The sequence below is a fragment of the Girardinichthys multiradiatus genome, chromosome 1 (genome assembly GCF_021462225.1).
Source record: "Girardinichthys multiradiatus isolate DD_20200921_A chromosome 1, DD_fGirMul_XY1, whole genome shotgun sequence".
Classification (NCBI taxonomy): Eukaryota; Metazoa; Chordata; class Actinopteri; order Cyprinodontiformes; family Goodeidae; genus Girardinichthys; species Girardinichthys multiradiatus.
In genome coordinates, this window is record NC_061794.1 from 6,677,016 (window position 1) to 6,685,387 (window position 8,372).

The window sequence follows — 8,372 nt, forward strand, 5'->3', positions numbered from 1 at the left end:
ATCTCACTGCCCCGCTTGAATGGACCAGAGAAGCTGAAGAAGCGTTCATTAACTTAAAAACCAGCCTCTCGCAAGCTGCACATTTGGCACACCCAGATTCACATGTTGCCATTTCAGCTGGATGTTTCTATAACAGCACACACAGCAAATGGTGTGCTGTTTGAGAAAAAAGGGGGGGTTAGGACAGTCCTCATGTACATAAGTGTAATGCTGGACAACATGGAACAAAGACATCATGAGTGCACCCGACACGCAGCAGGGATGGCTAAAATAATCCAAAAAACAGCTCATGTAGTGATGGACATCCTCTTAACATATTGACATCACATGGTGTGGTGGCCTTTGTGAACTCAGGCTTTCACACTCCCACCACTGAGACAACAGAGGCTGAGTAAGGTGCTGGAGGCCCCAAACATCACATACACACATGAAGGAATAAATATGGCAGATAGAATAATTACCGGTACACCACATGTCTGTGCAGAAAAAGTGGAGTTCAATGAAAAAATCAGACCAGATTTACAAAGTACATCCCTAACAGACGCCCGAAACCAGTACACAGACGGGTGCTGCTTCAGACATGACACAGAAGGACTTAAGGCAGCATACGCGGTGGTGGAAGACACAGGGACAGATTTTGTCACAGTACAGGCAGAGGAACTGACAGATGCACAATCAGCGCAGAAAGCAGAAGTTTTGGCAGTAATAGCTGCTCTGGAACTAGGAGCAGGACAGAAGGTTAACATTTACACAGACTCTGCATACGCTACAGGAGCAGTACATGTAGAATTCAAACAGTGGCTGAGGACAGGATTCAGAACTGCAGGACAGAAACCCATTAAACATGAACAGGAAATGAGAAAGTTGGCTGAAGTTTTGTTGCTCCCTCAAGAAGTAGCCGTCATTAAATGCAGAGGACATGACAGCAGTAACACCAGAGTAGCACAAGGGAATCAGGCAGCTGATCAGGCAGCTAAACAATGTGCAGGATATCAGCCCAGGCACATAATGCTGTGTTCAGAAGCATGGTGGACACCAGAACCCACCCTGGAAGAAGTACGGAAATTACAAAAGGAGGCCTCTCCTGAGGAAAAATCAGTTTGGAAGGCCCGAGGAGGCTTAGAGGATCAGAATGGTCTCTGGAGAAGCCCAGACAGACGTCTCATCTTGCCACAAGGTCTTACTAAAGTAGCCCTAGAAGCAGCACACGGAGTAGGACATGTGGGAACAACGCAAATGTTGAAAAATCTTGAACACTGGTGTCACACTTTTTTGAAACCAATGGCAGTGCATTGGATTAATTCATGTAAGATGTGCAGGCAGTTCAATGTTAGACCAACCTTGAAGCCAGCACCTGGAAAGTTCCCAGTAGACCCAATAGCAGGAAAAGAGGTTATCATGGATTATACAGACATGATTGAGAGAGTAAATGGGTTCAGATATTTGTTGGTGAGTGTGGATGCATTTACTGGATGGCCGGAGGCATGGCCTACAAAAAAGGAAGACAGCAAATGTGGTGAAATGTTTGATAAATCATTATATCCCTATACACGGTTTTCCAGCTAAAATAAGGTCTGACAACAGAACACATTTCAAAAAGGAGGAACTAAAGGAAGTGGAAAAATTCCTGGGACTGAAACACTCATTTGGCACTGTGGATGGTACACAGTGCCAAATGGAAGGTTGAAAGAATGAATCAAACCCTTAAAACCAAATTGGCTAAAATCTGTGCACAGACCAAAATGAATTGGGTTACTGCCTTACCATTAGCTCTGATGTCTGTACGGAGTTCTATAAATCAGAAACATGGTTTAACCCCACATGAGCTGCAAATAGGGAGGCCATTTCCAGGCCCCCAAACAAGGTTACCGTTTCTCACTGAGTGTGAACAATCTATGTCTCATCATGATTATTACAGATATCTCCACAGTCTTGTTACAGCTTTCCACTGCAGGAACCTGGGAGCTTTGTTTACTTTCATAAACTGAAAACCAAAAGAGTAATCTCTGCAGTCTGACAGTCAATTGCTCTATGATTATGCTATTCACAGCTATATATGTAAAAAGGTACAATTTTTAAATTCTGTTGATTTAAGCTCACCCTACCCATCACCCGCAAATGGGGGAGGGTGTGTACTTTTTTCTACGTTCATTGCTGTACCTTCCCTTAGGTAAACATAAACATATGTGTGTTCTCTTAAACGTCAGGCTCTTGGCTAAAAGCTGATATAAACCACTTCTACGAACACAAAACACAGTTAAAACTACAAGCAGCTTAATCAGAAACTAATCAAACTCTACAGAATTCCATCAGTGCAAAACTTGGTCTTAGCTGTCCTCCCGGCAGCTTGTACACACACAAACAGCGTCTGCAGACAGCACAGACCTCACAGATTCCGAAAATAAGTTTCATCACAATCCACCCAGGATTTAGCAAACCAGCAGCAAAAGAAGACCAGAATTATCACTCACAAATGAAAAACATAATCTAAAAACTTTCTTCATAATTTACTCTCCTAAATATATAATCCGTTGTTTTGTTTTATTTTTATCGGGTAACTAAATCTCTAAAGTAGTACATTTCCTGTTTCCTGTTCCAAAGAACTTGTTGATTTGACGAAGGTATAAGTCTGCGTCACAGGTCTTTGTCTTTTTACAGCTGGTGATTGGTGGGACGTCAATGTGTTTGGTATCATCTCATTCTATTGGCTCTATGGATTAGTACAATTTGGACCAACCAAACTTGAGTTATTGCTCTGCATAAAGCTGCCTTTCAGTAAATGTGAATGCTATTGGAGAAAAACAGAGCAGTTTCTCCATGTTTTATTCAAAATGGAAAATTTTGAAAGGGTGCAGAAATGTTAACTCATTCCTAGACCTTTGATAGTGAGAACTTGAACTGGCAGCAGAGACGTACAGTTCTTCCTGGTTTCCCTTTGTAACACTGAGGCCGGCTCCATGCAGAACCCCAAAATAATTGCCTCAGGCAATCTAAACCGGACAATAAGCTGGCATCTTCGTATGCCAGCAGATCAGTACAATCTCTGAATAAAACACTCCCTCCAAATTCTTTCATCCTCCAGCATCATTCCACAGTTACACACAACTTTACGCAGCTAGTTATGGCCAGTAGGAGTGTACCTGAGGCGACAGGTGTTGTGCATCTACTCATCAGCTGGGAAGCATATAGAGGAAGGTTGCCAACACCTCGGCACCTGAGTGTTTTTGCCACCGTGGTAATTTCTGGCCAGCTCTGAAATCTTTGCATGATTTTTACCATGGATATCTTTTGAAGGATCTGTTGTTGCGAACTCTAACTTGCTTTGTTACCTGTTCCAGGTGGGAATCCTACCTGATCTGTTCCAGTCCTCCGTAGTGGCTAAGGCTACTTCCTGATCTAGTCTGTGCATGGCAAGCTGAACTCCTTTCCTGACATTTATTCTCTCCCTGGCGGGTTATTCCGGAATCTCCAGTAAGATACGTTTATGTTGGTTCATGTTTCTGAGGTTCAGCTATTTATCTTTTCTCTTTGTGTTTTCACAGTAAGGAAGATTAGACTCGTCGCTCCTGTTGTTCCTGATCAATCTTTCAATAAAAACGTATTCCTTTTACAAAGTTCTCTGAGAGTCTCTGCATGTGGGTTAAGTCGGCTGTAAAAATCATGACATACATCTGACTGAAGTTGTTTCCATCATTTTCTGACGTGTGTTAAGATATTGTATGAGGTTAAATGTGATTCAGTTTGATTGCTTGGGTTTAAACCATAAAAACAAACTCACGAGACATTGCAGGATTACCTGAACCTGACTTCTGCATTGAACTCTGCCTGGATTAGCCTCTTCTGGAAAGAAGCGATCCAGCTCCATGAACAAAGACTCAAGCCTCTTGTTACTTCGTTTGATCACACCGGCTGGCAGCCTCCTGATTTCTTCGCTCCTTGGATCACCCTCCATGAACCCTGTCCACCCTCCTCTATCCACTGCACCAACTTCAGAAACTCTTGGACCAGCTAACCATCCTGGCACACCAGTATTCACCATCCTCAGTCTCACGGGTAAACAACCCTTTGGTCTCTCCACCGCCCTCTGGCGGATCTCCCCATCTATCCAGTAAGACAGAACTATTATTTAAGAATTCAGATCCTGAGTTACTCCTTGCTTACCATTCTGTTTATTTTACAGTTGGTATCCCGGTTCCAGTTCCCTGCACATTTCCTTACATTGTAAATAAACTCATTACCGTTAAACTCAGTCTACTGAATTGCTTTCTGCATGTGGGTCAAAACTGTTCGAAACAATATGACAGAACACTGGCCATCCCGACCCAGCAGAAGCATTCAGGAGAACTCTTTCTGAACAACACCACCAAATCATAACCCACGACTCATCCCTCTGTCCTCTTTTTGAACAGCAGAAACAAACCAATCAGCAAGTCAAACAACTAGCCTCCATGTTTCAGCAGACCTTGAGCAATTTCACCGCCCCGGCCGTAGAGGGCGCTTCACCTTCTCTGCTCTCTCAGCAACTTCCGCACTCTCGTGATGTCACTTCCCCTAATCCTGAAAAATTATCAGCCACACCTACATTCAATAAATGCGGTTGTCCTTGTACTTCAATAAATATGTCAGCTGTAGGGTAACGGTTCTCATCACCATGCACACAACAGATTGGGATGGTCTCATAAGTACACATACTACAGGTCCTTCTCAAAATATCAGCATTTTGTGATAAAGTTCATTATTTTCCATAATGTCATGATGAAAATTTAACATTCATATATTTTAGATTCATTGCACACTAACTGAAATATTTCAAGTCTTTCATTGTCTTAATACAGATGATTTTGGCATATAGCTCATAAAAACCCAAAATTCCTATCTCACAGAATTAGCATATCATTAAAAGGGTCTCTAAACGAGCTATGAACCTAATCATCTGAATCAACGAGTTAACTCTAAACACCTGCAAAAGATTCCTGAGGCCTTTAAAACTCCCAGCCTGGTTCATCACTCAAAACCCCAATCATGGGTAAGACTGCCGACCTGACTGCTGTCCAGAAGGCCACTATTGACACCCTCAAGCAAGAGGGTAAGACACAGAAAGACATATCTGAACGAATAGGCTGTTCCCAGAGTGCTGTATCAAGGCACCTCAGTGGGAAGTCTGTGGGAAGGAAAAAGTGTGGCAGAAAACGCTGCACAACGAGAAGAGGTGACCGGACCCTGAGGAAGATTGTGGAGAAGGGCCGATTCCAGACCTTGGGGGACCTGCGGAAGCAGTGGACTGAGTCTGGAGTAGAAACATCCAGAGCCACCGTGCACAGGCGTGTGCAGGAAATGGGCTACAGGTGCCACATTCCCCAGACCTGGGCTACAGAGAAGCAGCACTGGACTGTTGCTCAGTGGTCCAAAGTACTTTTTTCGGATGAAAGCAAATTCTGCATGTCATTCGGAAATCAAGGTGCCAGAGTCTGGAGGAAGACTGGGGAGAAGGAAATGCCAAAATGCCAGAAGTCCAGTGTCAAGTACCCACAGTCAGTGATGGTCTGGGTGCCGTGTCAGCTGCTGGTGTTGGTCCACTGTGTTTTATCAAGGGCAGGGTCAATGCAGCTAGCTATCAGGAGATTTTGGAGCACTTCATGCTTCCATCTGCTGAAACGCTTTATGGAGATGAAGATTTCATTTTTCAGCACAACCTGGCACCAGTTCAGTGCCAAAACCACTGGTAAATGGTTTACTGACCATGGTATCACTGTGCTCAATTGGCCTGCCAACTCTCCTGACCTGAACCCCATAGAGAATCTGTGCGATATTGTGAAGAGAACGTTGAGAGACTCAAGACCCAACACTCTGGATGAGCTAAAGGCCGCTATCAAAGCATCCTGGGCCTCCATAAGACCTCAGCAGTGCCACAGGCTGATTGCCTCCATGCCACGCCGCATTGAAGCAGTCATTTCTGCAAAAGGATTCCCGACCAAGTATTGAGTGCATAACTGTACATGATTATTTGAAGGTTGACGTTTTTTGTATTAAAAAAACTTTTCTTTTATTGGTCGGATGAAATATGCTAATTTTGTGAGATAGGAATTTTGGGTTTTCATGAGCTGTATGCCAAAATCATCCGTATTAAGACAATAAAAGACCTGAAATATTTCAGTTAGTGTGCAATGAATCTAAAATATATGAATGTTAAATTTTCATCATGACATTATGGAAAATAATTAACTTTATCACAATATGCTAAAATTTTGAGAAGGACCTGTACTTGGTACAAGTAGTCTGTGAACCAAGGTCTGAGTACTGCCAGTATCTATCAAGGCTTTATGTCTTCTCCCATTTATTTTTACTGTGGTCTTTCTCATTGGAAATCCCTTTTCTTGTTTTACATCCGAGTCTTGGCATGGCAAAAAACACATCTGGGTCAGTTTTAAAGGGTTTTGTGGACACATAGGTTTGATGTGCCCTTCCAGCCCACAAAGGTAACAAGCTGGAATTTTTTTATTAAATTTATTATGAATATTTGCAGGCAGTTCATTTCTGGCGGGGATTTTACTCACACCTGTTGCTGAACCCTGTTGATGCCGAGATGGAGCTGGCCTGCAGGTGTCCTTATCTTTAAAGGAAGTGTTACTGCATGGCTGGCCCTTCCTTTGAGCAGCCACAAACACATCAGCAAAGGTGGAGGCTTCTGCAGCTGATTTCGGATCATGCACTTTTATCCACACCTGGAGCTCAGGGGACAACATTCTTAAATACTGTTCCAGGATTAATATTTCACCAACTCCTTCCACTGTTTTACCTCTGGGTAGAATCCATTTCCCAAACAACTCCTTTAGCCTCACATACAGCTCTTTGGGGCTCTCATCAGGGTAAACATACAGGGAACGAAACCTTTGTCTATAGGTCTCTGGATTAATGTCATACTTCTTCAAAATTGCTGTTTTCACATTATCATAAGCGTCTCATCAACATCCATATGAACATAGGCACTTCTTGCCTTACCCGTAAGGAGAGGAATAAGTTGAAAAACCCAGTCTGCTTTTGGCCATCTACAGGCAGCTGCAATTCTTTCAAATGTAACAAGGAAATGTTCAATATCATCTTCACTTGTCAATTTCTGCAACTTTGGCTCAAGAGAAAATTGCGACTGACCTGAAGATATATTGACTGGTGAAAATATAGCCTGGGCCCGCTGAACAACTTCATAGTCATCCTCCTGTGTTTCTGGATTAGTTGAAGAGGGTTCAGGGAGTGGAGATGTGCGGGCCTGCACTTCCATTTGTAGTAGCTGAAACTGATGTTTTAAGGCTTTAAACCGCGGTTCCTGTATCTCACATTCTTGGTTTAATTTTACCTCCCGTGCCTCCTGCTGGCCCATGAACGCTTGCAAAATCCCAGTCAGGTCTCTCAGTGTTGGTTCTTTATCATCTTCACCCCCAGTGTGTGCTGCCATTGTAGAAGCTCCAGCCTCCATTTCCTCTTCTCCAGCACATGGCTCCTCTGTTAGTTGGGTCTCTGGTTTGTTTTTCCTGGCTCCACGGTGCATGGTCAAAAAGGGAAAAACATGGAGAGTCAAAAAAGCAAAACAAAAACAAAAACTGGGCTTAAGAAAACTGCCAAAAACAAAAAAAAAACTGTGTCCTCAACTGGCAAATCCCACTCCTGACACCATGTGTGAAGGACCACGCCGGTCAAGCATGAGGACACAGTAATAATTTTCAAAGAACATGGGTTTTATTTCCCCAAAATAATAAAATTCAAATAACTGTTACAGTGCCCTTAAACAAGGTCCAATAAAGAAGCTAAACTCAAGACAAAAAAATCAAGGTTAAACATAACAAAACCTCAAACTAACTGCTCAAACAAACAAACTGACCTCCTACACAACAAACAAAGGGGACCTAAATACTGGCTGATCAGACCAGACTAACACACTGAGGAAACGGAAGGAAAACATATACAGAAATTTAACTAGCAAAAATAACTAAACACAGTTAGCTAAAAATGTACTTGAATGACTAATAACTAAACAAAATAAGCAAATCACAAAAACAAAGAGAACTTATGCAAAAATTAGAATAAAGACTCCATGGTCTTCCCCCATGGTGGAACTCCAGATGGTATCACCCAATCAGTCAATCTGGAATTGGAGTGTGCCAGCCAGAGTCCATTGCTTCTGTTCAAGGTACTCCCCCACAGCACCGATTGTGTGGCTGCAGGTGTGGCCATCACAGAGATAGAGAGCTGCTCGCCATTAAGTTAGCTCTTGAAGAGTGGAGAGATTGGCTGGAGAGTGCAAAACACCCCATTTTAGTGTGGACCGATCACAGAAATCTGGCCTACTTGCAATCAGCTAAAAGACTGAACCCACGCCA

The 8,372-nt window shown here is 43.0% G+C and overlaps 2 long non-coding RNA genes across 2 annotated transcripts; one reads left to right on the forward strand and one right to left on the reverse strand.

Annotated features, from left to right (window-relative positions):
• The first annotated feature begins 3,756 nt into the window (after nt 1-3,756).
• Nucleotides 3,757-4,245, forward strand: LOC124864879. The gene is made up of 2 exons (XR_007037380.1): nt 3,757-4,108; nt 4,181-4,245. It is a non-coding gene; the product is annotated as an uncharacterized LOC124864879 (long non-coding RNA).
• A 2,177-nt stretch (nt 4,246-6,422) lies between these two features.
• Nucleotides 6,423-7,846, reverse strand: LOC124875400. Its single transcript, XR_007040027.1, has 2 exons — nt 6,797-7,846; nt 6,423-6,722 (listed from the first exon to the last, which is right to left on the reverse strand). It is a non-coding gene; the product is annotated as an uncharacterized LOC124875400 (long non-coding RNA).
• Nucleotides 7,847-8,372: the final 526 nt, after the last annotated feature.